Below are 19,229 nucleotides of genomic sequence, written 5' to 3'. Positions count from 1 at the left end.
ATAAATAAATAAAATATTTTTTAAAAAGGAAATAAAAATGTATTATGTTGATCTAGTGCTCCTATTACATCATACTTTTAGAAATAGAAGATGATAAAGCAAAAGATTTCAGGTTAAGAATACGAGTCTCAAGTCAAGGAAACACAAATTCAAATTGGATTTTAAAGAGATTGAAAGCAAACTAAATGAGCCTTGTATATATTTTTTGTTTCCTATAATTTTACAAAGCAATTTTTATCTGTCAGAGTGGGCTGTACTTGATATTGAAAAAAACCTAATTTAAATAAGATGTAAAGAACTGCCATACAAAAACCAAAATAAGAACCTGACTTCCATAGCATACATATTATTTGATCTTCTAAGAACATATTTCACAAAAACAATGAAGCAATATTAATAATTAGCATCTAAGTGTTGTCTCATAAATTAATAAGCAAATACTATCTAATACTGATCAAACATAAATGTTTTTTAATGGTATGGAATACTTCTTTGATTTGTTGTATTTTTGTTTTTGATTGTTTTGTGATTTTGTCACAGTCTGCTGTCTGGGCATTTTTTTTTAATTTTTTATTTATTTATGATAGTCATACAGTGAGAGAGAGAGAGAGAGAGAGAGAGAGGCAGAGACACAGGCAGAGGGAGAAGCAGGCTCCATGCACCGGGAGTGTCTGGGCATTTTTTATAACAGCTTTATTGAGATATAGTTCACATACCATACAATTCACATTTAAAGTATACAATTCAATGTTTTGCTATATTCACAGTTATACAACTGTCACCACAACTGGTCAGGATATTTTCATCCCCCAAAAGAAAGGCCATACTCACTCATCACCCTTCATTTCTGTCTAAACTCTTCCCAGACATAAGGCAACCACTAATTTTACTTTCTATCTATATTTGCCTATTCTGGACATTTTATACAAAAAGAATCATAGAATATGTGGTCTTTTGTGACTGACCTCTTTCACTTGATATAATGTTTTCAAAGTTCACCAATGTTGTAGCATGTATGAATACTTTATTTTGTTCTATTGCCAGATAATATTCTATTTTATGGATATACCAATATTATTTATCCATTATGTTCTGATGGATATTTGAATTGTCTTGACTTTTTTGTCTATTGTAAATAGTTCTGCTATGAACATTTATATACAAAGTTTTGTGTAGACATATGTTTCCATTTCTCTTGAGTATATACCCAGGAATGAATAGTTTTGTTTTTTGAAAACAAAAGAATGCACTGCTAAACACATTGTTTTTATCCTATTTTTGTCATGTAATTTCTATTTTCTTAACAGCTGGGGAAAAACTAGTTTTTTGAAACAACACGACATTTTGTTCTTGTGACGTTCATAAGACATAATTTCAAATGATAATTTTGCTTTCCATTTTATAAATATCACCAATATTGGAACTCATATTAATAGTGGCTTACCTCCTATTTTTAGTTGAAACCCACTTTAAAAAGCCAATAAGTTAAGTAAGCTTCCATCTAACCTGACATTTTTTTCTCTAAACAGAAATATTTGGCTATTTAAAATTTTAATACATGGCTAAGAAACTAAGAGAATATCACATGTCATGTGAGAATTCTTTCAAATCTTCCTATCTTAAATTGTAATAAATGTCTTTCTTCTGTGGGGCGAGCAATTGAAATGTTATCCATCAGTATTCTGTTTCAATTCAGTAGAAATGAAAAATGCCTGATGTCACTGTCAAACACATTCAGGAAGATTTGATGAGCAAGCCCCTAGGAAAAATTGTCTTTTCTCAGCAATGCTCTGATGATTGGCACAATTTGTGTGCAGATGTTTCCTTTAATTTACAATTCTGATATTCAGAGAAGAACTTACCTTTTTTCAGATGATGTACCCATAATATAACAAGAAAATGCATTACTAAGAACTTATGACATATATGAGAATTTTAAAGTGCCTTTTGAGAACAACTATAGCTCTAGAACCAGTATCCCGCTTTGCTTCATCAGTTTATAGATTCCCTGATTTCATATTGTCATACCATGGAGTGCATATTAAATTCTAAATATTGAGTGAATGCTGTTAATACATTTTTTTCACAATCAAATAAGAAAACTGCTTTAATACAATAATAGGGATCGGGACTTTTATAGTGACAAACTATATTAGAGGTGGCATATTAGAGGTAAGAAAGAAAAAAAAAGAGTAGATAAATACAAACTCATGTTTAACCTGACTGAAGTTCAATCCCAAAGTTTTGATCCATTAGAAATGCCTTTGTTTTGTCAAAAAATATCTCAACGTGGCTCTAGGTGTAAATCAGAATTTTACCAAGTCATGTACAATCCACAATTCCTAGTCCATTATGAATTTGCTTTGGTAAGTTGGTCAAAATGTACATGGTTTCTCTACCCAAAGAACCACTAAGAGAAAGAAGTACTGAACTGCCAAAGAAATTCCTAGTATGGGACTGAGTTTGAGTGATCAATATTAAATTCCTTAGTAGCACACAAATAAACAATCTAACTTTACACCTAATGGATCTAGAAAAAGAACAACAACAACAACAAAAAAAAAGAAAAACTGAAAGAACAGTGGAAGGAAGGAAATAATAAAGATTACAGAAGAAATAAACATATAGAAAGTAAAATGTCAATAGAATAGATCAATGAAACCAGAAGGTGGTTCTTTGAAAAGATCAACAACATTCATAAACCTCTAGCCAGATTCACAGAGAAAGAGAGAGAGAGAAAGAAAGGACTCAAACAAAATCTCAAATGAAGGAGAAATAACAATCAACTCTACAGGAATACAAACAACTATAAGAGAATGTTATAGGAAGTTATATGACAACAAATTAGACAACCTAGAAGAAATGGATAAATTCCTGGAAACATATAACCTACCAAAACTGAAGCAAGAAGAAACAGCAAATTTAAACAGACCCATAATGAGCAAGAGAGTAAATCAGTAATTTACAAACTCCCAACAAACAAAAGTCCAGGACCAGATGCCTTCACAGGCAAATTCTACCAAACATTTAAAGAAGAGTCAATAACTATTTTTCTCAAACTATTCCAAAAAATAGAAGAGGAAGAAGGAAAACTTCCAAATTCACTCTATGAGGACATTACCCTGATACCAAAACCATATAAAGACATTACCAAAAAAATAGAACTATAGGCCAATATCTTTGATGAACATATGTGCAAAAATCCGCAAACCAAATCGAGCAATACATTAAATAACTTATTCACCATGGTCAAATGGGATCTATTCTTGAGATTCAAGGGCGGTTTGATTTTGCAAATCAAACAATATGATACATCAACATCAACGAGCAAAAGGATAAAAATCATACGATAATTTTAAGAGATGCAGAAAAAGCATTTGGCAAAGTACAACATACATTCATGATAAAACTCCTCCACAAAATAGGTTTAGAGGAAATATATCTTACCATAATATAGACCATACATAACATAGCTAACAACATAATCAATGGGGAAAAACTGAAAACTTTCCCCCTAAGGTCAGGGACAAGAAAGGATGTCCACTCTCACCATTTATTCAACACAGTACTGGAAGTCCTGGCTACAGCAATCATACAACCAAAAGGCATCTAAATTGGTAAGGAAGAAGTAAAACTTTTACTGTTTGCAGACAACATGATGTTATATATAGAAAACCCTAAAGACTCCACCAAAAACTACTAGAACTGATAAATGAATTAGGAGGATACAAAATCAAAGTGCAGAAATCTGTTGCATTTCTACACACTAATGATGAAGCATCAGAAAAGAGAACTTAAGAAAATAATACCATTTACAACTGCATGAAGGATAATAAAATACTTGGAAATAAACTTAACCAAAGAGATGAAACACCTATACTCTGAAAATTATAAAACATTGATGAAAGAAATTAAAGATGACACAAAGAAATGGATAGACATTCCATGCTCATGGATTGGAAGAACAGATATTGGTGAAATGCCTATCATTACCAAAAGCAATCTACAAATTTAATGCAATCCCTACCAAAATACCAACAGCATTTTTCACAGAACTAGAGCAAGCAATTCTAAAATTTTTTATAGAACCACAAAAAACCTCAAATAACCAAAGCAATTTTGAAAAAGGAAAGCAAAGCTGAAGGTATCACAATTCCACACTTCAAATAATACTAGAAAGCTATAGTAATCAAAATAGTATGGTACTAGCACAAAAATAGACACATAGATCAATGGAACAGAATAGAAAACCTAGAAATAAACCCAGAAATAAATCCACAGTTCTATGGTTAATTAATCTTCAACAAAGCTGGAAGAATATCCAATGGGAAAAAGTCTCTTCAATAAATGGAGTTGAAAACTATGTCAGAAAAAAAAAAACTATGTCAGATACCTGCAAAATGATGAAACTGAACTGCTTTCTTACACCATACACAAAAATAAATTAAAGATGTATTAAAGTCCCTAAATGTAAGGCCTAAAACCCTTAATTCTAGAAGAAAGCATAGGCAACAATCCCTCCGATATTGATTATAACAACATTTTTCTAGATATGTCCTCTGAGGAAAGGGAAATAGAAGCAAAAATAAACTATTAGGACTACATCAAAATAACTTTTAACAGCTTAAACAACAAAATAATAAATTCTACATAGAAAAGGGAACAATCAATAAAACTAAAAGACAAGCTACTAAATGGGAGAAGCTATTTGCAAATACATATACAATAAAGGGTTAGTATCCAAAAATATAAAGAATTTATAAAACTCAACACTCAAAAAACCAAATAATCCAATTAAAAATGGACAGAAGACACGAACAGATATTTCTCCGGAGAAGATATCCAGATGGCCAACAGACAGATGAAAAAATGTTCATAATTAACTACCATCAGAAAAATGCAAATCAAAACTACAATGTGATATGAGCTCACACCTGTCAGAATGGCTAAAATCGACAACTCAAGAAATAATGGGTGTTGGAGAGGATGTAGAGAAAAAGGAACCCTCTTGCACTAACAGAGGGAATGCACACTGGTACAGCCAACTTGGAAAACAGTATGGAGATTCCTCAAAAAGTTAAGACTAATTCAAAGGGATTCATGTACCCCTATGTTTATAGCAGCTTTATTTTTTTATAATAGCCAGATTATGGAAGAAGCCCAAGTTTTCATTGATAGATGAATGAATAAAGAAGATGTGGTGTGTGTGTGTGTGTATGAATATTATTCAGCCATAGAAAAGAATGAAATCTTGTCATTGCAATTACATGGGTAGAAGTGGAAAGTATAATGTTAAGCAAAAAAGTGAGTCAGAGATAGACAAATACCATATAATTTCACTCACATGTGAAATTTAAGAAATTAAACAGTGTGCAAAAGGGAAAAAAGAGAGAGGGAATTCATCCAAGAAACAGACTTTAACAATAGAGAACAAATTGATGGTGACCAGAGGGGAGGTGGGTGGATGAGTGCAGGGATGGGTGACATAGGTGATGGAGATTAAAGAGTACACTTGTCATGATGAGCACCGAGTGATGTATGGAATTGTTGAATCACTATTGTGTACACCTGAAATGAATATAACACTGTATGCTATATCTTTTGGAATTAAATTTTAAAAAATTCATGGTGGGCAGCCCAGGTGGCTCAGCGGTTTAATGCTGCCTTCAGCCCAGGGCCTGATCCTGGAGACCTGTCAGGCTCCCTGCATGGAGCCTGCTTCTCCTTCTGCCTATGTCTCCGCCCCCCTCTCTCTCTGTGTGTCTCTCATGAATAAATAAATAAAATCTTAAAAAAAAAATTCTTAAAAAAAAAATCTTGTTAGCACAAATGATGGCTGATAATATACTATAAAAGGTAACCGAAATTAAGTTAGTTATATTTTATATTTTATTAAAGTAATAGGATATTATTGGATTTATCATAGCTTATTTAGTATATCATACTTCTTTTTTAAATTTTTATTTATTTATGATAGTCACAGAGAGAGAGAGAGAGAGAGAGAGAGAGAGAGGCAGAGACACAGGCAGAGGGAGAAGCAGGCTCCGTGCACCGGGAGCCCGACGTGGGATTCGATACCGGGCCTCCAGGATCGCGCCCTGGGCCAAAGGCAGGCACCAAACCGCTGCGCCACCCAGGGATCCCTCATACTTCTTTTTTGAAAAAAAAATTAAAAAGATCCTAAATGACTCAGTATAACAATTGTGCAATATATTAAAAATTTCTGCATACTTAAGTCATGAGACAGATATTGTTATTTTAGTTGTATTCCCCTAAAAGAACTTCAGCCTTGAGAAATTTATTTAATGTCTGGGTTTCTGTTCTCTCAATTGTAAAATGAATGCTCTGGCTACAGCTGACCCCTCAGGTTTTCTGCAACTGTGATATACTCCCATCACTGGGGGCAGCATGGATAAAAATGGATGGTATGTAAGTCACACTAAGATTTGGTCATTTCACAAAGAAATGCATTGTGAACTGTATACTACTAACTTTTGCATATGGGGTTGAAAGAAATGAAAATGGACTGATGTGCTGGGAAGCTCAATGAGGACAATGATCATAATTAACATATGACTGAATTGTCCAGTAAGTCGTACTATGACAACAAAAGGTTGTTGCTAAATATAGTGTCTCAAAAACATATTCTCCAAATAGTTTCATGTGACCATCAGTCCAACTACATTTTTCCATTTTAAAAAAGAGAATTTGGGGGCATCTGGGTGGTGCAGTCGGTTAAGTGTCTGTGTTTGGCTCAGGTCATGATCCCAGGGTCCTGGTCTCCCTCCTCAGTGGGGAAACTGCTTCTCCCTCTGCTCCTCCCCACAGCTTTCTCTCTTGCTCTCTCTCTCTATCTCTCTCAAATAAATAAATCTTTAAAAAATTAAAAAAAGAGAGAATCTGGTTTGTACTAAATTGATATTCAAGTTAGTTAACATGTATGGCTCTGGTAGAAGCACAGACCATTCAATATAAATACCAACTCACTGAATATTAGGTCCACATTCACATCTTTTTCAGGAACTTTCTGTCATCAAGTGCTGTGGTTCGTAGTTAGGAGTAGCCAATGGCTTGAGATAGAATGGACTTTGATTTTCTTTTTATTTTCACCTATTTTTGTTGAGTTTTGAAAGAAGAAAAGGTCCTTCATTTAAAGATTTTCAAATGATTTAGAAGCCAGATTACATTGTGCCATAACTCCATTTACTTTGTCATCTCTCTTTCTAAAATTCTTTTTGTCCTCAGGATGTTCAGGAGCTAGACAGCTACAATGTAAGTATGCCCTCAGGAGTTCTCACTGTGGACTGGAAGGCAAGTGTGACTGTAGTGACCAGGGATGAGGACAGAAAGCATTAATAGTTTATCTGCATAACTTGTATATGAATGTGACTATGTTTTGCTTAGATACTTCTGAATTTATGGCACAGTTAAGCAGAAAGCCTTTAAACTCCAAACACTTGTTCTCAAATTCTGAAAGTGCTGCTACGTATGTTTGTGAAGAATTCTTGATTTTACAAGGGCAATACATCTAAGGAGACGTCACTTACCTTGTAGCCATCATAGATGTGTACATTACAACACAAACATCCTGCAGGTGGCAGTGACATAGAGGTATGTTTTTCTTTTAAAATATATGTTCATATTCTGTTAATTTTTTGAAAGATGAGAGTACCTTGAGTGGACAGCTTCTTTTTTTCTTATTTGTGCAAAGATACCACATGGAGTAGAAGTGGACCGACATTTGAAATATATTTTTTTGTTTGTTTTTTTTTTTGAAATATATTTTTAAGCAACAAATCATTAGACAAAATTTTAAAACTTCTTTGAAACTTATTTTTGTCCTTGGTTAAAAAAAGAATCAATGTGTTTATGATTTATTTGAAGATTAAATCATCTTGTTTGCACATATTAAGTACTCTTTAAAAGGTATTATAATCTGGTATTGATAATAAATAGTGCTATGCTTGTTACCATTTTGTGAGAATTAAGGTAGGATTCTATTCCATTACTGGGACAGACTGCCAAAAAAAGAGGGCAGCATCCCCTCACTGTTCTTCAACATCACATAGAGGTAATAAGGTCTGCCAGCACCAAGGTCAAAGTCAACTCTCTCAGAATTGGAAGAGATGATTAATATGGTAGCATTAAAAGCAATCCTTTAACAAATAGGAGAATTGTAGTTTAGAGATAGGAAATAGCAGAGCCAGAAGTCCAGAAGTCGAATATGACTTAGGAATATTCACAATAGCCCAAGTTAAGAAGATCCCTAAAGGATATTATAATGAGATAAGAGAAACTCAAAATTAATATGGCACATGGATTTTGGGGCCACTGTAATTTGCAGTACTTTTTTTTAAAGATTTTATTTATTTATTCATGAGAGACAGAGAGAGAGAGAGAGAGAGGCAGAGACACAGGCAGGCTCCCTGCAGGGAGCCTGACATGGGACTCGATCCCAGGTCTCCAGGATCACACCCTGGGCTGAAGGCAGCACTAAACCTCTGAGCCACCCAGGCTACCCTTATTTGGGGTACTTTTGAATAAGTGCCTCATTTTTTCTCTCAGGCTGAGAGTTGAATCCCTGAACCAAAATTTGATAATTTTCCAGTTATTTTGCCCCTTTCCATTGGACCTTTCTGACTCTATAGCAATGCTTACCACAGGTTTGTTGGGGATGTCCAAACTTTTGCATAATAATTTGCAGCAATGTCATCTGGATGAATAAAATTGTAAAATGTAAATATTACAAAAAAGTAATTAAAAAAATAATTTCTACAGAGGATCTCACATTAAACACATGGAAAGGCCTTAATTTAGCCATTACTTTCATTTGCATATTTAATTTTCCTCGGGAAATGCCATGGGTTCAGCTCATTAACTACTACATGACACAAATGCACAAATGCACACTCCTTCTTTTCTTTGATGCCTCTTTCACTCACCCCCAAGGACAAGGCAAGAAAAGAGTAGCTAATTTTCTCATTAAAAGAGAATGTAGGTGAAAATGATAACTAATTCTAGTCATTTGTGAAATGATCAGATCTCAGTATGCATAGTATCTTGGTAAATCAAGACAAAATCATTAAAAATAGTGTAAAAAGTTCATTTGAGCAACAAATCTTTAGACACATTCATTGTGTTAGCCTCTAGGTACTTCTATAATTTAAAATAGAAAGTTGTAGTAGATAAAGGTATGACTTTTAAGCCTATAAAATTCACTCTTGTATATCATATACCTACTGAATTGATTAAAATGCACATATATTGCATCTGGCATAAGCCTAGAAAGTAAAGTGTTCCCATGGCTTTAAATAGTAGGCTTAATCCTTTCAGAGTGGGGAGCGGGGACTGCATAAGTTACAGTTGGCCAGATCACCGACTGTGATTGAGTGCATTTTTTTGAGTGCACAAGATATACTAAGTTCAGTCCAATCAGAATCTAATAATAATGTAAGAGGATACCAATGGGATATAGTAGAATAAAGTGTAATCAAATTCTATTGCCCTTGATTCTTTCAGCATGGCACATCTAAAAGATGGGCACAGATGAAGGACAGAAATGGAAAGGAAGTACCAGAGGACCATCCATCAACTTGGTGCCATTGAAAGGCCGTAGGTTCACTGTGCTTCTATTCCTTTTATTTCTGAACCAGAGCTTAATATCTCATGAAGTGTCACTCTTAAATTTAAATTCTTGGAGTTTATTTAAATCTTAAAAAGCATCAGCATCACCACCTTGAATTATAAACACATTGACCAATATAAAATGCAAATATTTCTCTTATTTCAAAATTGGATTTTGGCATAAGTCCCAGAGATTTAAAGTATAGCATTTTCTGCAGTTTATTCTACCAGATAGTTCTTTATAGCAAATTAGCTTGATTACAACCATCATCGTTGACATGTATACTTAAAAAATAGCAAAGTTTTATATACTGTCTGATGCCTTTATCATATATCTATGTTACTTACATATTGTTGTAATCTTCAAAAAATCATAATTTCAAAAGGCAGAAGATTAATAGCCCTCCTCTGAGGTCAGCCTGGGCTCTCATATACCACTCACCAGCCAAGCACCTTAAGGAAATCCCTTTACTTCTCTAAACACAAGTTTCTTCAACCGTAGATTGGGAATAATCATAAGACCTAACATATAAGGTTGTTGTAAGCTTGAACAAGATAATCATATAAGCTGATTAGCTGAGTGTCTCATACAGAATGTTCAATACATGCTCACTATATTATGATAATAATGGGGAGTTAAAATCCTCTGGTTTTAAAATACAGGTACTACTATTTCAGTCTGCTTAATATCATCTCCATGCTCATAATTTGTCTCTGATATAATTACATATAGATTTCCACTCACTTTTTCTGAGGTCTTTATCTCTCTAGAATGAAGAATCATAACCAATTTCTGAGAGTTTCAATGCCACAAACTTAAGTAGAAATAAGTTTCTGCTTTACTTATTTTTAAAAGGAGCAAAGAAAGTGTAAAACAGAGTCTAATTTTTTTTTTTTTAATTTTATTTTACAGCTACAAGTTTTCAGCATCCCAATTCTCTGGCCCACTTCTTCAATCTAGACAAGCAGAAAAGAAAAGGCCTAAAAAAAAAAAAAAAGAAAAGAAAAAGAAAAAAAAAAAGAAAAGAAAAGGCCTAGTGGCCCCCTCCTTTGATCAGGCAAGCACTGGCCTATAAGTGCAGTAACCCTCACGCTGATTTCGCTCCTCAATCACAATGAAAACCCGGCCTCATCTCCTTTACCTGCCTTCCCAAGCCATTTTTGGGCCAACCTCAGACACATGCCCTACTTCACACCAAAACCTCATCATGCAAGTCATAAATTTTTTTATACCCTTTGAGTTGTGTGTGCCACCATTCCTGACACCTGAGCCAAATTTTGTGTGAGGATGCACCCTGTGTCTAATGAGTGCCCACAAGTGCAAGTACACTCAAGTGTGAATGAAGTTTGATAGAGTCAATTTGCAAGTTATTGTCATTTATCTATATTATTGAAATTCAAATAAGTTGTCCAAGCAATCATTTGTGACCAAATTTTGTAAGAGGGATTTCCAGAAATTCTGCCTCAGAAAGTCTGTATTTTTTATACATAGTACATTAAATGAAACTTTGAGGACAAACCTTGACAAGAACTTTTATTTAACCTAGTCTCACAACATATCACATAGCAAATGGACATTTTTGTATAACAAATATAAACACAGAATATTTTAATGCCTTTATTAGATTTTTTTTCTTCTTTTAGCCATAGTAAAATGCAGGAATGGGTGTTACATAAGAAGACTACTTAAAATAGCATTCTAAAAGTAAAAGTATATAGGACTTGTAGGATTACATGTATTTCACTATATGTTTCCATTTCAATTACACCCAGGCAAAAAATCCCACTAACTTTTCCAAAAGGGATATTACTTAAATTAATTTGAGTCATAAATCTGATTCTCCAATGCTTTAGGAATCAAAGCAGTATTAAAGGTAAGATATACTTGTATATTCCCATATTTTTAAGATTGAGGGGAATATCATTAATTTTATACACATGAAGTCTTTTCTGTGAACTACAAATTTAAATATAAAAATATTAGTATATTTTTACATATCATTGGAATAAGGACTAAAAAGAGCTATGAATTTGTAGTGCACAAGGAAGTGATGTTTGATATTTAATTAAACTCCAAACTGTTTGTTGGGTGCCTCCAGTGTGCAAAGCTCTGTGTTACATAGTGAATATGGAAGTGAGGAATGGGAAGGGCACAATTCTAATGAAGCTAAAGCTGTTGTGAAGCAGCACTGCATCACTGCAGGTTCATATGCCTTCCTCACATTGTACTATAGATTCCATCCCTACAGTAGGACTATCATCATGATTAAAGTAGCACACAGTCTTTGGTGTTATTTCTGTACTCTCTGTATATTAGCTCCCTATGCAAAGAATCTCCTACATAGTAGAGTTAAATGAAATCTACATCCCTTTCCAAGGAGATTCTGGTAACCAGTACTCAGGTATCATGCCTTAGAGGTAATTTAAAGGGACACTTTGATCACCTTGTAGAACCTAGATGCAAATATAGAATTACTAGGAAACATATATGACAATATAATTTTAACACCCCTTTATTCCTCATATTAGACTCCTTTTTGTTGGTGTGGTGTACATAGAATAATCTGTATATAACTTTATTTTTTAAAATTTTATTTATTTATGATAGGCACACAGTGTGAGAGAGAGAGAGGCAGAGACATAGGCAGAGGGAGAAGCAGGCTCCATGCACCGGCAGCCCGACGTGGGATTCGATCCCGGGTCTCCAGGATCGCGCCCTGGGCCAAAAGCAGGCGCTAAACTGCTGCGCCACCCAGGGATCCCTGTATATAACTTTAATATAAAAACACAGGCTTTCTGGGAGCCCTGTGTACAAATGAATTGTCTTAAGAAGTTGAGGGACAGTTTGAGGTCAGCAGAGCCAGACTATATTTCCTCTTCAATCAGATAACTACTTGCTTCATTTGATTTGTACACTTCAGTAATAAGATTCCAATTAAGATTCTATTTTAGGAAAAATGGATTATTTGTGGGTTGTGTGTGTGTCTGTGAGACAGAGAGAGAGAGAGAGAAAGAGAGAGAGAGAGAGAGAGAGAATGTGTGTGTATGTTTTGCTGCTTAAAAAATTAAAATCCCTAACAGGTTTTACATTTTCCTCATTTAGGATATAAACAAAATAGTATAATTCTTCAAATCATGGCAAGGTTTATTTGCCATGATAAGGGAAGACATTATCTTTTTTATGCCAATCTTTCCATTTGAAAATATATGTAAACTTGCATCTTTTCTTCATGTATGTGAAATGTTTTTATTATAACTTTCTGCTTCATTCTTCATTCCTCCTTGGATTTTCAGTCATTATTCTCACTGTTCCCTAATTTGTTCCTCCATTCTGGCTAGTAGTAAGGACATATAACAAATTTACATCAAGGGCAAATGAACATCCACATAAACTAAAGCTTCAGTGATTTTTTTTTTTTTACTGTAGAAAATGAAGAAGAAGCTGGCACAGTTTCATGAAACCAGTTTACTTATAATTAACATAATATTTTGGTGATTTAAGAAATATAACAGAGATGAATGGCATCTTTTGACCCTAGACTTTACCCAGCCCATATAACTTTGTTAATTGTAGATCTCCTGTTGGTTTCTTAGTTTCTTTCTCTTTTCTGTTCTAACCTTCCTTCCTGCTGTTTCTGTAGTCCCCCAATATCGCTTTAATTATTTCACTGATAAAGCCTATAAATATTACCTAAACTCTTTTGCTGATAGCTGGACATCCATGTCCTACTCACGCTCTTTCCAAATGACAACTTAATCTTCATTATATATTGTAAACTATTTATTAGGTACTGACTCTGTGCCGGACACTGTATTAGGACATAGAGTGTGAATCTAAGGGGAAAGCCTTTATTCAAAAGAAAAACTAAAACTAAAACTAAAAATAAAAACAAAAAAATGTTAAACTTATATAAAAATATAAATAATCCCCAAAAGCCACAATGAAGAATCCTAACAATGATTTGCTGCTTTCATAATTTTATTCCTATGCCCTTTACTAGGAATGTCCTCTTATCCTCACTTGTACAAATTCTTATCATCCTTGGAATTACAGTAGAAATTCCATCCTATCCACAATCCTACTGTTGACTATACCTAATGATATATTTTGTCCTAAATAATTAGTTCTTAAAACTCTAGTGTTTTATGATATTATGATAATAAAAACTATATTCTATATATATATTATATAATAGAATTATATATAATAGAATATATATATTCTATATTTAATATAATTTTATGGTTATGTGCATGTAGATTAAAGGAACACTTATACAGACATATCTCAGGGAGTCAAGTGAATCAGGAGGTCCATATTGGAAAGCCCAGAGTTTTCTTTCCTTATTCTTACCAAATTCCCCAGGGGATGTTTTTCGTTCAGGATTATAATGTTTTGTTTTTTTTTAATAAAGAGTAAATTTAGATAAATCTACTACTGATTGATTATCTGAGGTTAGGTTTTTTTCCCCAATTCTCAGAAAAATAGTGAAGAGGATGAAAAGGGATGAAATATAAAATAAATACATATTGTAAGATGCCTAAAAACATACAGATATGCCAATAGATACATGAAAAAATACTCAACATCACTAATCATTAGGAAAATGCAAATCAAAACCACGATTAGATATCATCTAACACCTGAATGATTAGCATCAAAAAGACAAATAAAAAAATGCTGGAAAGAACATGGAGAAAAGAGAACCCTTGTGCACTAGAGGAATATAAATTGGTGCAGCCACTATAGAAGACAACATGGAGGATCCACCAAAAATTCAAAATAAAACTACCATATAATGCAACAGTTCCATTTCTGGGATATATCTGAAGGGAATGAAAACACTATGTTGAAGAGAGATCTGTACCTCTATGTTCATAGAAGCATTATTTACAATAGCCAAGACATGGAAACAACCTAAGTGTTCAAACACAAATGAATGGATAAAGAAGTTGTGACATATATATATTGATATATATTGAAATATTATTTAGCTACAAAAAAGAGGGAATCTTGCAGTATGTAAACAACATGAATGGACTTTGGGGGGCATTAAGCTAAGTTAAATAATTCAGAGAAGAACAAGGATAATTAACAAGTTAGGAAAGAAAAAATAATCTAAAAAACAAAATAAAACAAGCTCATGCAAATTGAGATCAAATTTGTGGTTTCTCAGGGGGTTAGGGAAGGGGGAATTGAAAGGAGGTGGCCAAAAGGCACATATTTTCAGCTATAGGACAAAGAAGTACTAGTATGTAATGTACAACATGATCACTATGGTTAACATTGCTATGTGGTATATATTAAAGTTTTTAAAATCATAAATCCTGAGTTCTCATCACAAGTAAAATTCATTTTCTTTTTCTTTTTTTAGTATCTATATGGTTAGATAATCTTAACAGTCAATTCATGATATATGTAAGTAAAATCATGCTGTACACTCTGAATTTATATAGTGCTATAGATCAACTATATCTCAATAAAACTAAAATAATATAGCAAGTCTCCACCAATTTCAGAATAATTAGAACAGTAAGAATAATTTCAGAATAATGAAAATGATAGAACTTTAAAAGTTAAAGTCTACTGTTCTCAAGCTTTAGTGTGTTTCAGAATCACCTGGAGATTCTGTTTCTTGGTCCAATCCCAAGAAATTATTATTTAGTAGATATGAGTAAGTCCTAAATACACATTTCTAATAGGTTCCCAGATGACACTGATGCTGGTGGCTAAAGGATCACATTTCAAAACCAATGACCAGAAAAACAAAAAAGCTATTCATAAAATTAGGCATACTGTCTGATAGTTTTCACTTCATTAATGACACTCTCATTTTTCCAAGTAGAGTAAATTCCTTGATGCTTTTATATATCCATGAACAATATTCTATAGTTAGAGGGAATATAAACACTATGCAGAATTTTTTCATAAAATTACTTATGAGCCAGGTAATTCTGATAGGTTTACCTTTAGAGAGACAACATACAGTCATTTTCCTATATTATATGCTATGCATTTTATTGTTTCTGTATTTGATTAATATGCCCATTGTGACATCCATATTTCCTAAGGTGGCTTTTCAGCCTGCCACCGCTCAAAATTGATTAATGGGAAAAAAATCTGAAAACATTATATGTATATACAAATTTATAAAAACTGCTACAAACCTATGGGAACGATTAAAAGGTAAGTTAGGAATAGTAGTGGTTGAAGTTATTCAGACATTAAAATACATATTTTAGTGGGAAATGATGATAAGTTAAGATGTTTTAATTCTAAACAAAATATTGATATCTATATTCTTTTTTTTTCAGTTGAATTCACTTACTATATCTTTAAATAATGATACTTAAAAAGTAAGGCTTCCTGTTATATTCCATACATATATTTGTTAATAGACAAAACAGTTAAAAGGTAGCCAGTACTATCTGCATGCTTAATTTTATCTAAATCTTCCCTAATAACAAATAGAATTCCTTGTGAGAAGCCACTCACAAAGAAGCAGTGGCTGAGAATGCAGATTCAAACCATGGTTCATTTTAGACTACGTATTTTCTTTTACTTAGGATACTTAAACAAAAATTTGGATGAAATCCAAATTCAATTTTAGAATCCATAAATGTGCAAAATTTAGCCTGAGCTAGTCATCAACCATACATATGTAACAAGTTCTGGTATTTTATACTAAAATTGTTGAATCCTTCATAATAGTTTGAATTAAAATGACTATCATATGAAAACTCATCCTCATTAAATTCTGAAGAAAACTGTTTAACACTTACTAAAGGTCAGTATAACAATTTAAAAAAAATGACTCAAAGTTTTATTTAAGTGAACATTCTGAAGTTTTCTAGGACAAGGATCAGTACTCCATTGCATTTTTAAATATGATATAAACTCTTTTAGAATTATTTAATACTTTGACACGTCTGAATAAGTCTTTAAAGTCTTTAAAGCTAACATAATTACAGTGCTGTTGGGGTTCTAAGCAACTAAAATAATCAAACAGTTGCAAAATAAGCCTTTTAGGAGATGTTGAAAAAAATCAGTTAACTGATAGGTAATGTTAGGTATATGCGGAGACATTAAATAAGCTCTTGGAAGCAGTCATGGAAAGATCATGGATTTCAAATCTCATAAGATTGGAAGGGAATCCTGACTCTACTACTTATTGGCTCCATAATTTAGGGTGTTTACTTAATGCCCTTGAATCTCTAAAATGGAAATGATAACAGTTTACTTATATGATCAGACCTTAATTGACTTAGCACAGTCTAACAGTGGATACTGACTTATTTTCCTTGAGAATGCATTTTAATTACTCATTATAAAATTTCATATTGTGGATCATGATTTAAATAGTTTTAATAAAAAGAAACAAAACTACTTTTTCACCGAGCCTTCAGTCTCACCTATAAGATGTAGGATTTGAATTAGATGATTCTTCAGGGAACTTATTTATTATTCTATTATATTCCAGATAGCTGCTGTAAGAAATTCTCAATTTAAATGATATTAAGATTCTGTAACAGATAGATTAATGTTAGCTAAGAAAGTTCTAAAGGCTGTGGTTCTCAAACCTAGCTGTATATTAGAATCAGCTGAGTGCCTTTAAACACTACTGACTCCAAAACCCCAATCAGAAATTTTGTGGCATACAGCCTGAGTATCAACAATCCTTTAAAGTAATGTGATGATTCCAGCTGTAGCCAGGTTATGAACCACCACCTTAAAGTAAAATTGTAAGAAATTCAGAGTAAAATCATAAGAAATTCAGATGTAGGGGAAGTTAAAAGCACAATCAACAAGAATCCTGTTTCATTTCCCAAACTAAAGATTCTCTGACACAAGTGAGCCTCACAAAAACTTTTATCAATTTCTTCATCCAAAATCTTTTCTCTTATTTCCATCTGTCTGGAACAAACTCAGCTTGCTCATAATAGAATTCATTTTTTTTTTGCATTAATACCTCTCCTTTAGCATGATTTTCATGTTAAGAAAACCTCTATTTCTAATTTCCCAATATCAAAATCAAACATGAAATAAAAGACTTTGTTTTATATTACACATCTTCACATATACACACATACACATACATGCACACACACTCAATCTGCTAATTTCTATTTCACCTTTAAAAGTCACTTACTCAGGAAAGCCCCACTCTGACCTCAAGCTGAGGTTGGATGGAGGAGGTAGATGGGCCAAGATGTTAGGAAAATCCTGAACTCATCTTCTCCCACAGACACACCAAATCTACCGCTACATATGGAACAATTCCTTCTGAAAAAGAACCAAAAACTACCAGAACACCTCCCTAACAAGAAACAATAAGAGGGCCATATCATGGTGGGTAGGAGAGGCTTAGATATGGTCTCATCAAAAACTCTACCCTTGGCATAGTAACCTATAATTAGGTTGGATGTTAGTAACCTATAATTAGGTTGGATGTTACAAATCTAGGAGTTTTTCTCTGAAGAGTAAAGGGTTCATAACCCATAACAAGCACCTCAAACCCTAAGACATGCAATGGAGAGATAAACCTCCAAGACTTCTAGCTTTAAAACCAACGAAGCTTATATCCAGGAAACCCAAACAGCTATATAGAACTGAGATACATGCTAAAAGGGCTTGCACACAGACTCACACATCCTAGGCCCCAGCATAAAAGCAGACGTTTGAAAAGTGTCTGGACTATAGGTGAAGGAGACCCAATTTCTAACCTTAAAGTATCTTCCAGAATGGCAGGGGTGTTTTGAGAGTCTCCCTGGTGCTGGCAGGTGTCATTTCTGCACTTTCCCTCTACTTTGACAATACTGGCAGGCACGCACAGTCTCCGTGCTTTCCCATTACCTTGCTAAACCTGGCAGTTACATGCATTCCACTCCTTAATTGGCTCTGGTAGTTAGGGAACTTGGTGTCCCTGGGTTTTACAGGACTATAACAATCAGAGAGACAGTTCTTGGCAGACTACTACCTCCAGGGCACTGCACAGATAGCACACTAAAACACAACCCCAGTCTTTCTCTGAAAGAGGCCTATTTACTTGTACTGGAATTGAAGACTGAAAGGCAGGCTTCAGTCTTATTATACATCCAGAGGCTACAAAAGTGTTCTCAGGAAATGTAGATAGAGAGACACCATCTTTGTGCTCTCCTTTATCCTCACTAAAACTCAACAATACCTCCAACAAAGGAACTTATACTAAAACTGTGGGGTGCTGATTTTTGCAACTGTCATTCAGGGGACAGCTCCAGATCTCTTGGTCTGAAGGCCAGTTAGGTTTATGATTGTAGTCTTACATGCCAGTATATATTTGCATACTTACAAATAAACAAATATTTGTAAAGCTGCCTGAGAGTCTGGCTTCAAATCAACTTGTACCTAGGTGCTGACAGAGATCCTTCCCTTTGGAACACTGACAGGTCTTGACACTCTCTCAACCACTGGAGTCTATTTAGAACAAATCAGGTTGTGTAAAAAAAAATCACAAAGTTTCAAGAGACACTGAGAATTAAGTTAAGTTAGAACAAATCAGGTTGCTTAAAAAAAAATCACAGTTTCAAGAGACAACTGAGAACTAAGTTAAAGTTAAATGATAAAT

At 33.7% G+C, this 19,229-nt stretch overlaps 1 long non-coding RNA gene across 2 annotated transcripts in view; it reads right to left on the bottom strand.

Moving 5' to 3' along the window:
* Window positions 1–18,464, bottom strand: part of LOC129494527 (uncharacterized) — a 1,043,078-nt gene extending 1,024,614 nt beyond the window's left edge. For both annotated transcript variants that reach the window (XR_008661366.1, XR_008661365.1), the window contains exon 1: window positions 18,349–18,464. This is a non-coding gene — a long non-coding RNA (uncharacterized LOC129494527). The remainder of the gene's footprint in view (window positions 1–18,348) is intronic.
* Between the last annotated feature and the right edge of the window lie 765 nt (window positions 18,465–19,229).

This window comes from Nyctereutes procyonoides, unplaced genomic scaffold (assembly GCF_905146905.1).
Source record: "Nyctereutes procyonoides isolate TBG_1078 unplaced genomic scaffold, NYPRO_anot_genome, whole genome shotgun sequence".
Classification (NCBI taxonomy): Eukaryota; Metazoa; Chordata; class Mammalia; order Carnivora; family Canidae; genus Nyctereutes; species Nyctereutes procyonoides.
Note: the sequence above shows the minus strand (reverse complement) of the source record. Positions and strands in the feature narration are given on the sequence as shown.